The sequence below is a fragment of the Acanthochromis polyacanthus genome, chromosome 17 (assembly GCF_021347895.1).
Source record: "Acanthochromis polyacanthus isolate Apoly-LR-REF ecotype Palm Island chromosome 17, KAUST_Apoly_ChrSc, whole genome shotgun sequence".
Classification (NCBI taxonomy): Eukaryota; Metazoa; Chordata; class Actinopteri; family Pomacentridae; genus Acanthochromis; species Acanthochromis polyacanthus.
The window spans coordinates 36868730-36889697 of NC_067129.1; the positions used below are offsets into that span (position 1 = coordinate 36868730).

Below are 20968 nucleotides of genomic sequence, written 5' to 3' on the forward strand. Positions count from 1 at the left end.
TTGTAAGCAAGAGTTTGACCTAAGGTTTTGTAAAAACAAGCTTTGGAAACCTGGATTCACCAACGGTGATTTTTATTGTTTAAAAAAACTGTATAATGCAAGAATTAACACTGATCAGCCAAAACATTAAAACCACTGACAGCTGAAATGAATAAGATTGGTTATCTCATTACAGTGGCACCTGTCAGGAGGTGTGATCTATCAGCAAGTGAGCAGTCAGTTCTTGAAGTTGATGCGTTCAAAGTAGAAAAAAATAGCAAGTGTCAAGACAGCAGCACTGTGGGAAGAGGGAAAGCAGGTGGAGGCAGTGTGGTGCTCTGAGTAATGTTCTGCTGCATTCACATGGATGTAATGCTAACACCTACCTAAACATCATTGAAGACTACGTACACCCCTGTACTCCCTGATGGCCTCTTCCAGCAGCAGAATGCTTCCTGATATAATGAAAACATTGTTTAAGGACATGACAAAGCTACAGATACATGAATAATACGTAAATAAATACATAAATAGATACATAAATAAATAAATAATATACCCTATATATTTTATATATATGGTTTATGTGATAATTATAACATATGGTAGTATTACCAATCTAATATATATATATGTATATATACATATATATATATATATATATATATATATATATATATATATATATATATATATATATATATATATTAATATTATATCAAACAATGTAAATTATAGAAATGATATATATATATACATATACATACACCTACACACACAAGCATATATGCATACACATAGGAAGTAGCAAATTAGTAGTAATAGTGTTAATAATAATAATAACATAAAGAATCCAATTTAAACCAACATAATTAAACAATAAGTGGATTAACTCAAATAGTATATGTTATTTATGCATAATATATCTATTGTATATTAATTAAATTAGATGTAAAACATAAATAAAAATCCCTTTACAGTGCATCCCATTAAGAATATAAATTATAAAGTAATAATAACATAGAGTGGCATTTCTAATTTTTAATGAATACTTGAATAAGTGGATGAGTAGAAGTAAATGAATAACTAAATAAATCGATAATATACCCTATATAGCCTATGTATGTGATAATAATACTAAGTTCATAATAATATTAAGGCAGAAGTGATGAAATGGATGTAAAAGCAACAAAATCAGAGGTTAGAAATGGGGTATGACATTTGGAGGATCAGGGGAATTGGCTCTCAGGTAATTGATATCATAATATTAAACACATGATAGTGAAAATGATGGCAATAGTAAATGATAAGAAAATTCAAGAGTGAAGGTGGTTGAGAAGAGGGGTCCAAACAGAGAGGGGTTCTACGGCTGAGGTATGGGTGTGTATGGGTGAATTTTCCAAGGTGGTGTGGTCTATGAGTAAGTTTTTCCAGTGTGTGGTGTTTGTTTTGCTCCTACTTTTCCAGTTGATGAGGATGGTTTTCTTGGCGATAGTTAGGGCTGTGAGGAGTAGTTTGCTGTTGGATTTGTTGAGGTTTATGACTGACACATCACCAAGTAAACAGAGTGAGGGGGACATGGGGATGTGGCAGCCCATCATGGTGGAAAGTGATTTTGTAGCCTCGTTCCAGAAGTGTTGAATTGGAGTGCAGTGCCAGAAGGCGTGAAGGTAGGTGTCTGGTGATTTTTGAGTGCAGTGAATACAAATTTCTGAGGTGAATCCCATTTTAAACATTTTCTGTCCCGTGAGGTGTGTTCTGTGAAGTATTTTGTATTGGATTAATTGAAGGTTGGCATTTCGTGACATTGAATAAATATTTTGAATGATTTGGTTCCAGAAGTCGGCATCAGGAGTAATTGATAGATCCGTTTCCCATTTTGTAATTGGTAGTTTTATGGTAGTATCTGACTCGTATATGATTTGGTATGATTTAGATAGAAGTTTTTTTCTTGATGTTATACTAACAAATTTTGAGATGAGTGGTGGGAGATGCAGGTCGATGTTTGCAATCTTACATTTGGCGTGGATAGATGATTTAATCTGGAGATATTCCAGGTACTGATTACTCCTGATGCCGTACTCCTGGACCAGGTGTGAAAATGAAACCAATTCATTATTGTGGAAGATGTGTTGTAGATGCGTGATTCCCTTGTCTGACCATGAGTGGAGGTGGAGAGGTTTTTTGTTGCTGAGAAAGTCAGGGTTGTTCCAGATTGGAGTGAGTTTACATAGTGCAAGAGAAGAGTTTGTGATTTTGTGAAATTCCCACCAGGCTGTCAGAGCTGATGATATTGTTATTGATTTAAAACAAGGATGGCGTTTGATAGATGGGCTAATGAATGGTAAGTCTGAGAGGGGAATATTATCAGATAATGTTTGTTCAATGTCTAGCCATGTGTAGTCTGAATGTATGGGGTTGATCCATTTTAATATGTACTGTAGCTGATTTGCAATAAAGTACTGGTGAAAATTTGGCGCAGCTAGTCCTCCTTGTGTTTTCGGTTTCTGTAGGGTTGAAAGTTTAATTCTGGGTGTCTTGTTTTTCCAGTAGTATTTATTGATAGCAGAGTCTAGAGATTTGAACCAGAAATGGGTGGGTTTCAGTGGGATCACTGAGAAAAGGTAATTTATTTTGGGTAGTATGGTCATTTTTATTGATGCTATTCTGCCAGTTAGTGAGAGTGGTGAGTTTACCCAGCGGAGGAGAGTGTCAGTTATTGTTTTAAGTAAAGGTGTATAATTGAGACTCAACAGCTCTGACAACCTGGGGGAAATGTGAATACCTAAATACGTGATGTGACCAGTGCATAAGGGAATGGGTGGTGCGTGGGCTGCCACATCCCAGCTGCTATTCTGGAGGGGGAGGATTGATGATTTATGCCAATTTATGGAATAATCTGATAATTTTGAGTATTTTCCTATAGTACTGATTGTTTCCTGTAGTGAAGAGTGTGGCTTCGTTAGAAAAAGTAATACGTCGTCTGCATATAAACTGATTTTGTGATGGTAGTTTGCTGTTTTAAATCCATAGATACTGGTGTTTTGTCTGATGGCTGCAGCTAGGGGTTCTATGAAGATAGTGAATAATGAAGGGGAGAGTGGACATCCTTGCCTAGTCCCCTGGTGAAGTGTGAATGGTTGTGATGTTAGTCCATTTGTGACAACTGTGGCTAAAGGTGCAGTGTAAAGAATTTTAATCCAATTAATAAATGATTCCCCAAAGCCAAACTTTTGCATTGTGAGGATGAGAAATGACCAGTTAACCTTATCAAATGCTTTTTCTGCATCTAGTGTGACAATGATGGATGGTGTATGTTGTTGTGATGAATGTACCATTAGGTTAAAGAGTCTGCGGGTATTGGTTGATGAATGTCTGCCTTTTATGAAACCGGTCTGATCGGGGTGAATTATGAATGGGATGATTTTTTCTATTCTATGAGAAAGTGTTTTTGTGATGATTTTTAAGTCGACGTTTAGGAGCGAGATAGGACGGTAGCTGGTTGGCAGTAGTGGGTCTTTGTTTGGTTTAAGGAGGAGTGAAATTGTAGCTGAGTTCATATTTGATGGAAGTTTTAACTGCTTTTTTATGTCGGCTATTACTCTTTGGAATAGTGGGGATAAAATTGACCAGAAGTGTTTGTAGAACTCAGCAGGGAAGCCATCAGGTCCTGGGGATTTATTATTAGGCATGAGGCGTAGTGCAAATGAGAGTTCTTCAGGAGTTATTGGGGCTTCTAAAATTGAAATGTGGTCTTGGTTGAGTTGTGGTAAGTTTATGTTGTTTAAAAATGAGGTGACTTCTTCTTGGTCCGGATTATTTTCTGATGAATATAAGTTTGTATAAAAGTCCTTAAATACTGTGTTAATTTCTTCGGGTGAGCTTGTTGGCTTCCCTGCTGAGTTCTGGATGGTGGAAATAGTTGTTTTTTCTTTATTTTGCTGAATTTGATTTGCTAGGTATTTGCCTGATTTATTGTTGTGATAGAAATGTTCTTGTCTGAGTCTTTGTATTAGAAATAGAGTCTTTTTATTCACGATTTCATTCAATTTAAGTTTACATTTTGTAAGTTCAGTGCATGATTCTTCTGTTGGGTTGTTGGTAATAATGTCCTCTAAGTGTTTAATTTTTTGTTCCAGTTCAGTTTCTTGTTGCTGTTCTTCCTTTTTTTTGTGTACTGCGTATGAAATGATTATGCCTCTTAGTACTGCTTTACCTGTTTCCCATATGATAGATGGAGTTAACTTTGGGGAATCATTTATTTCTAGGAAGGACGTCCACTCTTTTCTAATAAGGATGTCAAATTGTGGATCATTGAGGAGGGATGTATTGAAGCGCCATCTGGTGTTGGGTCTGTGTGGGACGGTTTTATTCCATGTAAATGTTACTGGGGCATGATCACTAATGGTGATGGGGTGGATTTTTGATTCTGAAATATTAGGTATAATTGAATTACTGGTGAGGAATAAATCAATACGTGAAAATGATTGGTGAACCGGGGAGAAAAATGAATATTGTCTTGTTGATGGATGTTGAAGCCTCCAACTATCGCCAAGTCCCATGTCGGTCATAAATTGTTTGATAGTATCAGAGGATTGACAGATTCGTTTGGCTGTGTTATTGCTGCGGTCTATAGATGGGTCAATGACTGTGTTAAAGTCACCTCCTATTATGATCGGACAGTTGAAGTTATTTGAGATGGATGAGAAAAAGTTGTGAAAAAAAGAAGGCTCATCAGAATTTGGTCCGTAAATATTACTGATTGTGATAGGGTTATTGTTGACTGATATATTAATTATAATGAAACGTCCTTCTGTGTCTGTAATGGTAGAGTTGTGAACAAATGAGACCCTATTGCTGATCAGGATAGAAACCCCTCTCTGTTTGCTATTGTAGGTTGAAGAGAAAACATGAGAGAATTGTGGTGATTTTAGTTTGTTCTGATCGGAGTCAGTTAGATGAGTTTCTTGTAGTAGACAGATATCTGCTTGTAGTTTGTGAAGATGATTAAGTATTTTCAATCTTTTAGCTTGAGAACCAATTCCCCTTATGTTCCATGTTAGGAATTTTAGAGGTGCCATTTAGAAATATATAAAATTAATAACAGGTGAATACAAGCTGTACACATAAATCACAAACACAAAACACCAAACACAAAGCGCACATTGCAACAAAAATACATAAACGGTGTGAACAGACATTTCAGAGAAAAAAAAAAAAAACAGCTAAAAGAAGTTTGGGGAGAGTCCAGTGCTGATCAGGGCACATTTGGAGGTAGCCAAGAGACAATAGTGCAGTGATGGATAATAGTTCTATAAGTGTGGGTGTCAGGCAGATAAGATGAGGAAGATATGGGGGGTCGCATGAGGGGGGTTAGAAAAGCCAGGGTGTTTTGTCCTTATCGCGGTATAACTGTCCATCTATGTACAGTTTGTCCATGGAAATCACAGCTTTTTTTCCTTGCTGAATCATATATTTCCGGATGGGATGGAGTTGTTTATGGCAGAGCATGATTTCTTTTGGAAATTGATCATTGAGTCCATAGTCCGTTCCTTTGAGCTGTCTGCCTTGCTGCTGTACCTGTTGTTTCTGCTTGAAATGTTCGAATTTTGCAATTATTGGACGCGGACGGCTGTTGGTGGCGTTTTTTTGACCCATACGGTGAACTCGGTGGAATGTCATGTTTTTAACGGTGTCGGGTGGAAGTTTAAGCTGCTGAATCATGAAGTCCTTAACGGTGTTTTCCGGGTCGTCTGAGGGCTGTTCTGGGATGCCAGTGAAAACAAGGTTGTCACGCATGCTACGGGTCTGTAAATCTAGAATTGTTTCTTTCATGTTTCTGTTGTCTGCGGTAATAGAGTTGAGCTGGGTGGTGAGGGTGTTGACAGATTGTTTCAGCGATTTGTTTTCGGAGGTGAGGGTGTCGATCTGTTCCTGACTGTATTCGAGGCTCTGACGGAGAGATTGGAATTCACGGTGGAGCACTTCGATGAGAGCGATTCTATTGTCCAGTCCGGTGAGTTTTTGTTCAATGGATAATAAAATGTCGCTTACCTCGGTACAGCAGAGTGGTTTGGGGGGTGAATCGCTGTTAGAAAGAGGAGATTCACGGGCCCGTTTCTTTTCGTTACCTGTGGTGGAGGTGGGAGGAGGGGAGGGAGTGTTTGGCAGGTTGTCATTCATAACGCAGTGTCTGATAAAGCAATCATCGATGTAATCCTCTAATAAATCCAGGTTGCGTGGCTTGATTGTCCGTTTTGTGTACGTGGTGGAGTTTACGGAGAGAGGAAAAAAAAGGTAGAAGAAGTAAAGTTCCAAAACAGAGGGGAAAAAGTTTTGTGTCGCGTCTAGCAGCAGGTTGCTGCCATCTTGTGTCTCGCACTGTCTCGCGGGAATTCGAGTCACACCAGCATCAACTCCGTCACACCAGCATCCATGCATTTTCTTTTTGAAGGTACTTGTCTGTCATGGGTTCATCATTAACATCGACACACTAATATTTATGATACTGGAGCAGCTTCAAAATCAGCGATACTTCTGCACCTATTGCTTCAGCCAAGAGCACTTGGAGCTCCTCTTCAACTCCATCAGGGCATCTGGTAGGGGTTCAGAATTTTTCTTTTTCCCCTTGTGACTGAGAGCTGTGATGGTCTACTAAGTGGGAATAAATAATATATACTGTACATGCAAAAAAAACCTTTGTTGTGAAGCTGATAACCTATACAGTCTGCAGAGGCTACATTGTTGTCAGCTGTAAAGCTCCATTAGTTTTGCTATCATTTTTTAGGATCTGATAAGAGTAAATGCCCAAAGCTAAATCCACAGTACTTGTGTACATTGATGTTAATGTGTTTTTGTTGTTTACCTAAGGGGACTGGAATAACAATTCATCGGCAGGCCAATTCCAGGCTGTTTTCCGCCGCCTCATGGTCAACTGTGGTGTGTCTCCTGTCTGGAAATGTGGCAGTGGTGAATGACACTGTGACCCTGTCTGCTGCTGATCTGTCCTCAGCTCCAGCAGCAGAGAATCTGAAGACCTCCCATCCCCGTTCGCCAACATCCCTGCTCTCGTGTGTGACCACGATTATTTGCCCACACGTTTTGGTGGCCTTGTGAACAATGCTTTGACATATATCAGGGTTTTCTGTTAGACGCGTTTTAAAGATGCTGTCTGGTGGTGTGTGCCGTGGTAGTCTGGTAACTGATGCTGCAGCTGCATCTTTAGATCACAGCTACCACTTCTGACCCTCAGGAACAGGGGAGGTGCTCATGATTCCTTCTGAGGGGACAGTGAAGGTTGTGACATCAGCAGAACGTTCATTTGCCAGTCAGAACCAGGGCAAAACATTAGTGTGTCATCTCTCAACTACTTGGTCTGTGTAGACACTGGATCACAGGACATATTTTTTCTCAAGGGGCACATCAAGGACACACAGTATGGCATTGAAAACCATCACTTTGGGCTCATGTCATTGGTAGTGTCTGTTTTCCATCCATCCATCCATTCTCTATACACCGCTTTATCCTCACTAAGATCGTGGGAGGTGCTGGAGCCTATCTCAGCTGACTTGGGCGAAGGCAGGGGACATCCTGGACAGGTCACCAGTCTGTCACAGTGTCTGTTTTCCACAAACTAAGAAACCATCACATCACAAAAATGAGAACTCTAAAACTCCAAATTGGCAATTCACGGAAAGGGCTGTGTAAGACAATCCTTTTCCAGGGTTTCTAAATTGATGAATAAAAGTAACCTCAAAATCTATAAATATTTAAGTAAATACAGATGATTCATGGCATTAGAATGGCATAGTGGAAAGTAACAGGGTGAACAAGTGAAGCCATCTGTGCAAGTGTAACATTAGTTTATTGGTCAAACTGGTAACAAAACGTACCTCTGCTTGTCCTCTTCCTCCCAGCATTCCTCGGGGGTTCGGATGCCTTTTATTAGTTACGGGAGGAAAGTGCCGTGTGGGAAGTAGGTAGAGGGGACTTTTGCTTCCAGTAGTGTAAATAATTGTTTAAAGTATTAAGGGGAGGGTATTTATTAAATGGAGAGGGAGTTGCTTATTCGTATTGAGTATATATTTGTAGTGTGTGATGCATTTTATGTAAACATGAAATGTCTATTTATGTGGGTGTATTTGGGGGGTTCACCTCTCATGTGGTATGTTCCTGAGAGGCACAGAGTATTTAAGCCAGTGAGGAGAAAAGCCAGGGGCTTCTTTTTAAGTGGGCGAGGAACCTATAGAATGTTGGCTGGAATTTTGCTGTACAAACCACAATAAAAAGAACATACGGATTTGAATCTCTCTGATTCCCTGGTTTTCTTCATTGGCCACCTCCACCGCTTGGCTATCTGACACTGCTCAAAAAGGAGAGTACAGCAGTCGCAATATCCGATTTGCAAACTTTGAAGGAAAATTAGCTCCTATATACCTGTCAAAAATGACGGCTAACTTTTTTATAGCCCAAAATTCAAAATGACCGCCAAAGTCGCTGCCACTGCCTATATCTCAGTAACTCATTGAGCTAGGAGGTTGATATAGGTTTTTGGGGTCAAGCATTCCAATACTGCCATTGCAGACAGAACCTGATGACCAGATGCCATCCATGTCCTATTGGTGAAGGGTGTCTTTGCAGCTGGTAATGCTTCTGCAAATATGTTAGATAGTTCGCCCGAAGCAGGTGCTGATACAGACTGTCAGAGTCTGGCATCAATCGCATAGTGCTCTTCTTCTTCTGGGCCCTCCACTTTGCGGCCCTTGCTTCTCCAGGTGTCTTGATTTTGGTATCGCCGTTGACGGAGTGAATGACGAACTCTTCCAAATTGCTGATTGCATTCTGTGGGGCTGGAAGCTTGGCGCCACATTTTTCAAGCAGCCTGTGTGCTGCGATAGTGATGTCGCAGACATTGAAGTTGGACTTAAGTAAAAAAAAATGGTGTGGTGATGAAGTGAAGTAAGGTTGGACTTTTAAGTAAACTGTACCAGTTATGATGTGGAAAAAAAACTTGTTGGCGATATCAAATTTGTAGTGTAATCCAAGATGGCGACCGGTGGCCATTTCAAAATTGATGTTGATCTGGACAGTAATGGAAACTACGGATTCATATCAGGGCGAGAATAGCAAGAAATGACACCTCACAGGTCATTTTAGCTCATTTGGAGCCAGATATAATGAATTTCATTGCATTTGAAAATAGCAGCCGGCGGCCATCTTGGATTTCTTGATTATGTAATCAGTTTAACAGACTACAATTGACATGAAAAGATAGCTTGAGCCCCAAAACCTCTGTTTTGACTCCAACAACAGCTTTCTAGGCCACATGGTAGTCAAGAAACAAAAAAAATGTATATCGGTGGCCATATTGGCGGCCATATTGGAATTCGCTGTAATGGACATGTTTTACATGTAAAGCAATGGCAGTATTGGAATGCTTGACCCCAAAAACCTATGTCTAGACACCAAAATCAACCTCCGAGCTCAATTAGTTACTGAGATATAGGCAGTGGCAGCGACTTTGGTGGTCATTTTGAATTTTGGGCTGTAAAAAAGTTAGCCGTCATTTTTGGCAGGTATATAGGAGCTAATTTTCCTTCAAAATGGTGTAGAATGCCAAATCCATAAAGAAAAAAAGGTTCGGAGAGTTTGGTCACGAAACCCCCAAAAATGACTCTACTATTACAGGGCAAATTAACAATTATGAAACCTAATGATTTTCACCCAAAGACTACCTGTTTTCTCCTCACTGGATCATTGTGTGTGTTGTATCTACTCTCAGATGTATGGATAAAAGAGTCTGCTAAATGAAATTAGATTTGTATTTAATTGTAGAATTGTAGACTCAAAAACTGTACAGTATACAGTGAATAGAAATTAATGTTTTCAAATAAGTAATAACTGAGTTCAAGCTATTACAAGCAAGTCCACAAGAAGCCAGTTATATAAGATTTAACCTGCTGAACAAAATGTTTCATTTCCTCATTGGCAATGTAAACATCAAGAACTTGAAGCACAAAGTGATTTCGTTACAGAGAAATTCGTATACAGCTCTTTACCAAAATAGCAACAACAACTGAGCCAATATGAGTTTGCAGGAGTTCCAACAAAACTTGAGGAGCTGCCAAAGGCTTTCTACTTGCTCCACACCATTTCAACACCACATGAGCTCTGTGATATAAAAGCCTAAGTTAAGCAAAAGGTACATGTGAGACGAAAAGAGATGTAGATGCAGCTGCTCATTGCAAGGGTTTAACACTGTGCAGGTTAACAGTCCTCAAAAATCTAATGCTGCTGATCTCATCTGATCAGAAACTGCAGTTTACAGCAGATTAGGAAAGACCTTTTCTGCCTTACTTTGACAAAGCCTGGAGTAATGAATCATGAAAAGTATAACACTACTTTACTTAGTTACTCTCTGTGGGAAGCAATGCTTCATAATACATTGGATTAGGTTCATTTTGTCGTTATTACTATATGATAGTGTTATTTATTTGAACTGACAATTCAGTTAAGTTGTATTACCTTTGCTGACATGTTTCGACAGCCTCTGCTGTCTTCTTCAGAGCGTCATTTGACGTTTGGTGACGTGTCCTTTTTATCACATGGTCGGTTTGACAGATCTGTCAGAATCTGTCAAACCGACCATGCCTCCTGCCGTCTGGTGGTCTTTAAAATACAGGTTACATAAAGTCAAATCAAGCCAGTGTTGTTCATACAACACATTTAAAACAGCAGCTGTTCCAACAAAGAAGCAAGATTGGTGTCAGTTTTACCAAACAAGTTTAAAAATTAGGACTAAAACTCAACAGTATTATATATGTGTGGACAGATAGATAGATAGATAGATAGATAGATAGATAGATAGATAGATAGATAGATAGATAGATAGATAGATAGATAGATAGATAATATATACACTGCTCAAAAAATTAAAGGAACACTTTGAAAATACATTATATTTCAATACGGGGGAAAACAAACTGGATATTAGCATTGATATGGACTGGATAATGTGTTAAGAATGAAAAGTGCCACATTGTTTGATGGGAATGAAAATTATCAACCCCCCAGGAGGGCTAAATTCAAGACACCCCAAAATCAAAGTGAAAAACTGATGTGGCAGGCTGGTCCATCTTGCTGAAATTCCTTGGCAGCAACTCAAAATGGTATTCAGTAGTTTGTATGGCCTCCATGTGCTTGTATGCATGACTGACGATGCCGGGACAAGCTCTGAAAGAGACGACAGATGGTGTCCTGGGGTATCTCCTCCCAGAACTGGACCAGGGCATCGCTGAGCTCCTGGACAGTCTGAGGAGCAACCTGATGGTGTCGGATGGAACAAAACATAATGTTCCAAAGGTGTTCTATTGGATTCAGGTCAGGTGAGCATGGGAGACAGCTAATGGTATCAGTTCCTTCATGCTCCAGGAACTACAGGAGTTCTCTTACCACATAAGGCCGGGCATTGTCGTGCACCAGAAGGAATCCAGGACCACTGCACCAATGTAGGGTCTGACAATGGGTCAAAGGATTTCATCCTGATACCTAATGACAGTCAGAATGCCATTGTCCAGCCTGTAGAGGTCTGTGCGTCCCTCCATGGATATGCCTCCCACACCATCACTGACCCACCACCAAACCAGTCATGCTGAACAATGTTACAGGCAGCATAATGTTCTCCACGGCTTCTCCAGACCCTTTCATGTCTGTCACATGCACTCAGGGTGAACCTGCTCTCATCTATGAAAAGCACAGGGCACCAGTGGTGGACTTGCAAATTCCTGTGTTGCCAGCCGAGCTCCACGGTGCCAGTCAGCAAGCACAGGGGGCACGAGAGGACGCTGGGCCCTTAGACCACTCTCATTACATTTCTTTCTGATTGTTTGATCAGAGACATTCACACCAGTGGTCTGCTGGAGGTCATTTTGTAGTGCTATTGCAGTGCTCATCCTGTTCCTCTGTCAGAGCTCCCTTCTCATCCCCTGTCTTTCCCATCTGGCATCCCAAATACCCTTTTCCCCATCTCTCTCCCTCTCATGCTCCTCTCCCCCTCTCCTGTTCCTTTGCCCTGTCTGTCTTGCTGTCTCCCATCCGCTTTTCTGCCCTGTCTGTCTCTCTCTGTCTCCCATCCGCTACTCTGCCCTGTCTCTCCCCCTGCAGCTCGGTGCCTGAGTGGAGTCTAGCTTCCCAGCTGACTCCACTCAGGCAATCAACCACCCCTACGGCTCCCGGACAGCAGACGATCATCACACTGATTACTCGCCTCCACGATAAGAACCGGCTCATCCTTCCACTCCCTGCCAGATTGTTGAACCAAGACACCTCAGTCAGTTCACTCTCTAGCCCTCTGTTAGATCTGTTTAAGTTTGCCTTTTCTCACTTTGCTTTCTCCTGTTCCTCACCCAGGTCAGCTGTCCGGGATCCCCGCCATCCTCCTTCCCCTCCGGCTCTCCCCAACCCAGTCATCACCGGTTTTTCCCTCCTGGACCCTCCTGCCCATGCCTGGACTCCCTATTCCTGCCTGGACCCCCATTCCTGCCTGGACCCCTTCTGTCCCTGCCTGGATTCCCCCCCGTTCCTGGCCAAAACCCGCCACTACACCAGCCGCTCCTGCACTCTGGTTTTCCCCTCACCGAGCCATTATTCACCCCTCCAACAATAAAACTCCTCTTCAGTCCCACCAGCCTTGGTAGTGTGGCTTTCTGTTCGGGTCCGCCTTCTGAGATCGTGACAGAACAATCTGGCCAAACATGGACCCGGAGAACTCACTGCCAAGGCCGGACCTGCCCACTCCATTCGACATCAGGCAATTCCACCAAACCTTCCGTTAGCTCACAGTCAACTATCAGAAGATGTACTCTCAACTCACCGTTTTAGCCAGCCGGATATCCAAGGTAGCTCCCGACCCGACCCTGATAGTTCAATACAGCCAAGCTTTACAGGATGTTGCCGCCACAAAGGCACAATTAAATCACTTCATCGCCCTGCTCAACCAAGTTTTCTCGTCTCCAGCCCAGCCCGAGCCATTTTCCCTTCCACCAGTGCCACCAGCCCCGGACCCAGCCGACACCCAGACCCTAACTCAAGACACGCCCATGGACATCTTCTCCTCCTGCGAGGAGCACAGCATTTTTTTTTTCAACGTGCTATACGATTTGTGGGAGAAGTGGAGGGAAGACCCCAAAGACTCAAGCATAACCCTGGGCCGCAAGATAGCAGGCCAGCGACCCGGATTAGCTGACCACTTACCTTGTTACATTCGTGAATTCTTGAGTGCTCCTCTGATTGACCCGCCTGCTGACTCCCCTGGCAGCCAACCGGGCCCTGTCTCCCTGCCGCCCATGGAACCGCCTGCCAAGCGGCCTGGCTGTCGAAGACGCGAGGCCAGGAGGCACCGTGGCCCCCCCGGCTCCAGTCCCGTCCCCGGTGGGGCTCCCCGCCCCGCCTCCAGTCCCCGCGGAGGTCGACGCCCCGCCTCCAGTCCGACCTACGGCCCGCCCGCCGGAACGGACCCTCCGCCCACCGGAACGGACCCTTCGCCCTGTCCAGTCAAAAGTTCTGTTACACTCGGTTTCATGATCTTTAGAGACGCTTACATGTTGGAGTGAAAAATTCCATTAAATAAACTGAAAGTTCTACCTTATAGGCAGGTGTCCTTAATACAATTTTTTTTTTTTTCCTCCGGTGAAGTTGTATCAAGATGGAAGTCAAAAGAGTTGAGATATCTGCTCTCCTTTGTGCTGTACATCAGCCGGATGACCGTCCACAGAGTCGTGGAGAGGCTAAAGAATGGTGAAGATCTTTCAGGTCTTCACCATTCTTGAAAGATCTTCACCATTCTTGAGCCTCTCCGCGATTCTGTGGACGGTCATCCGGCTGATGTTCAGCTGCTTGGCTCTGTCAGACTTGTTGTGGCCAGCATGAAGGAGAGCAGATATCTCAACTCTTTTGACTTCCATCTTGATACAACTTCACCGGAGAAAAAAATTGTATTAAGGACACCTGCCTATAAGGTAGAACTTTCAGTTTATTTAATGGAAATTTTCACTCCGACATGTAAACGTCTCTAAAGATCATGAAACCATGTAACAGAACTTTTGCAAAGCCCAGTATATATGTAGGGTCAACAGTACCCACTCAGGGAGGGCAGACATCTGCCTCAACCCTTTTGGGGTGGGCACATTACTTTTGCACTACTCACGAGAAATCTCGTCACTTACTTAATAGTTAACATTGTATTGTTAAACCTTACATATCAACACAAATCCCAGCCCTTATACAACATATTTTTATCTAAACTCTTATTTAACTGTAAACCCCAAAACCTACTTACAGGTTTGAAAGGCCTGTTCTCTTTATGAAATCAATCTAATTACTTTTCCTTCTGTTCGGAAAATCAACAGAAAATTGTAATAATTCATCAAAATTCACTTTTTTGCTGTAAGCCTCATTTAGAAATTTGCCAAAAAAAAAAATGGCTTGTTCTATCGTGCTTCTGCAAAGAAACAAAAAAAAAAGGTGCTTATCAACCCAACAGGAAAGTCGAGGCCCTTTTGGTTGAATTGCAGGCTGAGACAAGTGTGGAAATCAATTAAAAATCTAAGTAGCAAATGATCCTTAGTATCCCACCATTTTCTAATTTTTCAACACCTGTGGGTACTTGGAAAGATGTACATGTCAACTCCAGATTTTTTCTATTTTTGTAAAATAAATAATCAAAGAAATACAACTTTCTTTTTTCTGTTTTTCCCCCATTTATTGCATTATGACTTTGTTAAACTGCACAATATATTTTCAAATTTCTTCTACTCCTACCCAAGGTTGTGTTGTTTCCAGACATGCTGGACTTTATACTGCAGTAAAAACTGAGTTATAATGACACAGGAGCAAATAGAGGCCCAGAAACTGGTTGAATTTCAGAGGATTAGTAAAGTGTGAGCACAAAGTCAAAAGAAAAGATGGTCAAAACCAGCTTACAAACCAAGTGCTTGCATGCCTAATCAAGGCAACACTGGCAGTGGGCTATGCTGCTTCAAAATAAAAATGATAAATGTTACTGATTTGTACCTGATTATTACTGAATTAGTCAAATTTAGAGTGGAACCGAAGTACTGCACAGATGAAACAGCAGACAGACCATAAAATACAATGCCTAGGGGATGAACCCAAATGAAAGACAATAAAATAATAAGAAGGAAAAGGTAAGACACAATAAAAGACCGCAAAGTGAATCAGATGAGGTCAGTTTTCAGCTTCAACATTAAAATGTTTGAATTCTGCAGTTCTGGTAAGGATCAATAATGTGATTACAATAATGCGTGACACTCAACACTGATGAAAACTTGCTTTAAGTGCCTGCATAGTGCATTTCTGAAGCAGTAAACACAGCCGATAAGACTTCACTTTTTAGATATTTTTTGCTGCCAAGTTTCGTTCAGCAGATTCAAATGCAGCTTTGTTGCTCTAGGGAAGCAGAAAACATCATATTCTGGGAAAATATAGGACATCTAGGAAGCTTAAATGCCATTCAAATGTGTTGTGTTGACATGTTGATACTGAAAACAGTTCAAGCACGAGGCCTTGTTTCCCTGGTTGTGTATCTATGGTTACGTAAGTTTGTAGGTGTGTGTATTTATGGGTGTGTGTGTGTAGGTACAGTATGTGGCTGAATCACTGCTTTATCTTTCTGTTGCCTGTTGTCACTTTGTGCACAACCTAAATATTTGTTGCAGTTAAATTGCTGTTGTAGTTCTTTCCACAGATATATATTCAGAAAAATTCTTAAAACATCATATACACATTGATGTTTCTCTATAGCAGCATCTCTAACATTTCTGTTCCCCTGATGATAAATTGTAGTACAAATTTTACTTTTACACCTAGACTGTCTACTCTAAATCTGCCCGACCATCTGTGACATATTTTGTCATGCTGCTGGAATTTGAGTGTCCGTGATTCACTGCTCTTTGTAAAAGAGACTCAGTGTAAAGTTTAGGTAATTACAGAGTTTGTGTAAAAAGATTCTTGGGGTTTGTTTAAGCGTGAGTACCTCTGAAGGTATTTCCCTCCTTGACATAGATTTGTGCAGATCTGAGGCCTCACCTCAGGGTGGAGGTGCTAAGTGGAACTGGATCATGTTTGCTAAAAGGGATTGGCTTTGTCTTAAAATAGGGTGTGGTTTTTATTTTTTAAAGTTGTAATTATTGCGGAGAGTGCATTCACAATGGCTTTCGTTAATGCAGGAAGTAGCAGCAACCTCAAACCTGCATGTCTAAGAGTTAATGTGTTAGGAACTGGGGGGTTTAGAACCCAAGCGCAGACACGACAGGCAGACAACAGGAGTTAAAGAAAAAAGGGGTTTTATTAAATAAGGATCAAACTACAACAAACTGAAAACCGGACTGTGGTGGGCAAGCCAAAAACCAAACAACTGAAAAAACAACTGAACTGAGGGAAGGTACTCACACGTGGGGAACTAATACCAACAGGTGAAAGCAACTGAGGTCCATCCAAGTAACAAAAGTCCAAAGGGGAAATCCAAAAGGAGGAAAACACTGAGAAATCCAAAACTGATGCCATCCAGAGGGGTAAGGGAAAGTGGGGCAGCGGAGACAGAGCCAACGTGAATATCAAACAATGAACCAGCAAAGACTGAGGGACAGGGCAGAGTTTAAGTAGCAGAAGAGGGGACCAGGTGAATGAAGTTGAACTGATTGACTTCATCAAAAGGCGGAAATACCTTAAGAGTCATTTTCAGCTGTGAAGAGAACAGTGTTCTGAATGTAAGCCATGGCTTTCGCAGGGTCTAGGAACTCCCGGGTCTCGTTCTTGAACGTGACGTGGAATTTTGCTGGGTAAAGGAGTCCAAAACGCACATCATGCTGACCTCGTAATGCTTTCCGGGCATCTGAGAAGGCAGCTCAGGCTCTTGCAACGCTTGTAGTATAATCCGGAAAGATACTGATCTTTTTGCCATTGTACATCAGTGGAGCGTTGTCCCTGGCTCTTCTCAGTATGTCCACAGCATCTCCATCATAGTGTATTTTAGCGACAATCACTCGGGATCTATCATCTCCTGGTGCTCTAGGTCTCAGAGTACGATGCGCCTGGTCAATTTTCACTTCTCGGTCGAGTTGCAGAACTTGCCTGAGAATCTTCGACACGGCGTTTGGGCGGCTGGAATTTAGCATTCATCGATGCCAACAATGCGAATATTTCCATGCCTCATTCTCCCTTCCATATCCTCACACTTGTCACGCAGTGACAGAATGTATGGAGAAAGTGTATTTACATTCACCTGACCTCCCCGCCCCGTCAGCCCATCTGCTTTCCAGCCAGTGGTATGGTTGCATTTACCGCGCGCTGGGAAGGCCGGCCCTACTACTTCCCCATATCTGCACTCCTCCAGAGCAGTATAGTGGTGGCAAGTCAGCACAGCGACTGTTGGTTCCCTGGTGTCGGCCTCCCCATGCGATCTGAAACCCGTTACCGATTGCCGGTAAAAACCGGACCCTCGTCAAAGGACGACCAGCTCCAGTGAGCTCATTTCCGCCGCACCCATGAGTTGGCACAAATTTGTGAGTTTGGACTACCTTTCTTTTTCCCCTTTTTGCCTTTTATCCTCTGTTCTCAATCCCGACGGCAGCACTTTTCTTTGAAAACCTCATTTTGGAGTCACGTGGGACCGCAGGGAAGATGGCAGCGCAGTAGGAGAGCTCCTCACGACCATCAATTAATTAAGTAAATCTGGAGACATACACTTCGTTCTTAGTCTGAAAACTGGGGTCCTGTGCTAAAGATAAGAATTAATATCAGCTTCCGACCAAAATTCTTCAGTTTCATGGTGAAATGTCGAACAACAGCAAAACTAACTTTTTCAAAGGTGCGGCGACGAGAAGTAAGCTAACCTCAAAGACCAGTCCGGTACCTCCAGAGAGCTGTCGGAGAAAAGGAAGGCATTCATCCCAGTGAAGAGACGTCTGCAAGAGCTGAATGTGAGACACAGGCTGATCTACCCTGCAACACTCATCTTCACATGGAAAGGCCAGAAGAAAACTTTTCGAGACAGCAGTGATGCAGAGAAGTTTGTGCGAGAGGCTGAATAGAGGACCAGAGGACTTTATGGACACCAGACAAAGTGTATGTGAATCTGAAGGACGAAGGTAACTTGAAGGATGGTCTGTGGGAGGCAGGAAGAGCTGTGCTGTCATGAGCTGACAGGATGCGCCTCAGGGACACAGATAATTTAGTTCAGGTTAATCGGGGGGCGGGGTGGGGGTTAGTTAGAAGCACCGAGTTCTGGGTGGCTTTAACCGGGGTTACGTTTGTGTTGTTTATGTATTATTTTGACACCAAGACAGTATGTATGAGAAGGCCTAACGTTTTGAACAACCTCTTGAAAATGTGTTTAGTTACTATGGAAACCATGATGAGAGAACTGAGGTCAAAGAGTATTTACATGTCTAGAAATTCTGACTAACAGGTACATTAATATAATATCATGGAACATAAATGGATGTGGGAACCCCATTAAAAGGAGGAAGGTTTTGACATATTTGAAATCTAAAAAGGCAGATATAGCGTATATTCAGGAGTCTCATATAGTGGGAGATGAAGAGGCAGGAAAATTTAAAAGAGGCTGGGTAGGAAAGGTTTTCATAGTTCATACTCTAGCAGACAGAATGGGGTGATGATTCTCATTAATAAAAATTTAAATTTTGTCATGCTAAAACAACACAATGATAAGGAAGGTAGAATTATCTGTATTGAAGCCTTGATCAATGGAATCAGGACAGTGTTATGTAACATATACGCCCCAAACAAGGAGGAACCCGATTTCTTTCATGAAGTTAATAGAATGATAGGAAACATGCAGGCCCAGGTTATACTAGCAGGGGATTTCAACCAGGTAATGGATGGACTAATTGATAAGAGTAAGCCCAGTGGTAAATCTTCACCCAGGGACAGAGCTACAATTCATATGCTGACAGAGGACTTGGGTCTAGTGGACATATGGAGACTGGTGAACCCACGTGAGAGGGAATACACCTTTTACTCCCATTGTCACAAATCCCATTCAAGGATTGATTTTTTATTTTTTTTTAATGTCTAACTCGTTAGTGAACTCAGTAGTGGATTGTAAGATAGGGACTATTGCCCTTAGTGACCATGCCACAGTGGAGTTACATATTGATTTGAACACAGATAATGTGAAAAGAGGACATTGGAGACTTAACACTATGTGGTTACAGGATGTGTCATTTAGTAATACGTTATCGGAGGATCTTAAATCCTTTTTTGAAATTAATATTGGTTCAACTGAAACAACTTCCTCAGTTTGGGAAGCATCTAAGGCTTATATAAGAGGGAAAATAATTGCTCATGCCTCAAAAATGAAAAAGGAGAATATGAAGAAAGAAAACATGCTAGAGAAAGAGATCTGTAAATTGGAGAAAGATTTGGCAAGTCATTATTCAGATAATCTATATAAAACAATCTGTAATATGAAATATCAACTACATGATATATATAATAAAAAGGCTGAGTATGCATTATTTAGGCTAAAAACTAATTTCTATGAAGGAGGCGAAAAGAATGGTAGACTATTAGCTAGACAATTAAGAAAACAGGATAATTCCAACAACATTCCAATGATTAAGAAGGATAATGGGGTGGTAACCTCATCAAAAGAAATTAATCAGGTTTTTAAAAAATTTTATGAAAATCTTTACACATCCTCTGGTGCTCCTAATCCAGAAGACATAGAGACATTTTTCTCAGGTATTCACATGCCGAGTGTATCTAATGAGCAAAAAGATGTTGGATGTTGAATGTTGGAGGCTCCAGTAACACAGGAAGAGATTAGGGCTACTATTTCATCCATGAAAACTGGGAAGTCACCTGATTTGGATGGCTTCCCGGTGGAATACTACAAGAAATATATTGATATCTTGGTGCCCATATTGCATAAGGTGTACGTGGAGGCATTTGAGAGGGGCTCACTGCCTGGTACGTTTAATGATGCTTTAATTTCTCTTATTCATAAGAAGGACAGCGATACCTCTGATCCGTCTAATTTCAGACCTGTGAGCCTTCTGGGAGTGGATTGTAAGATTCTGACAAAGACCTTGGCATCACGTTTAGAGAAAATACTTCCGGACATTATACATGGAGATCAAGTAGGTTTTATTAAAAGAAGGTCCTCAGCGGATAACATGAGAAGGCTCATACATCTGATGCATATGAATAGCTCTAATCCAGTACCAGTGGCAGCTTTTTCACTTGATGCTGAGAAGGCTTTCAACCGGGTGGAGTGGGGGTTCCTTATGTTAACTCTTTCAAAATTTGGGTTGGGTCCGGGCTTCTGTAAATGGGTGAAGATACTTTATTCTAACCCAAGGGCAGCTGTTTTAACAAACGGGCTGAGATCTGATTTTTTCAGTCTCTCTAGAGCAGTGGTCGGCAACTGGCGGCCCGTGGGCCAAAACTGGCCGTCAGGAATAATATCTGGCCCGCCAGATTTTTTTGAAAATTTGATTTGCCATGGAGCCAAGCCAGTCCGTCACCGCAACACAAAACTCGCATGGTCGGCTGCTGCCGGGCATTTCCGCGTTTGCGCTACTGGTCGGACACGATTGTACCAGCCAGATTTCACTGAGCAACAGTGTGTGCAAAACGTGTGTGTGTCTCAGGAGTCATTTTTAATACATCTGTGATCAGAATTGAGACGTGTGTCCCAAGCAGCAATGATCAGCTGTAGAAGCTCCGCTGCTCGCGGTATCGCCCCCCCGCTCGCGGAATAGGAGCGCACCCCCTAGCTGTTCGGTTGTTTACAAACATTTTGTCCCGAAGCCACATCCACTTGCTGACCCCTGCTCTAGAGGGACTAGACAGGGGTGTGCTCTCTCCCCATTGCTCTTTACAGTGGTTCTTGAACCACTAGCTGTAGCAATCAGAGCTGAAGCGAGGATTAAAGGTGTGCAAGCAG

General features: G+C 41.9%; 1 protein-coding gene and 1 long non-coding RNA gene across 2 annotated transcripts in view; one reads left to right on the top strand and one right to left on the bottom strand.

Annotated features, from left to right (window-relative positions):
• LOC110970730 (CLOCK-interacting pacemaker-like) overlaps positions 1–20968 on the bottom strand; it is a 611892-nt gene that overhangs the window by 2679 nt on the left and 588245 nt on the right. The gene's annotated exons all lie outside the window — the stretch shown is intronic.
• LOC127530567 (uncharacterized) lies at positions 11956–12661 on the top strand. Its single transcript, XR_007937141.1, has 2 exons — positions 11956–12307; positions 12388–12661. It is a non-coding gene; the product is annotated as an uncharacterized LOC127530567 (long non-coding RNA).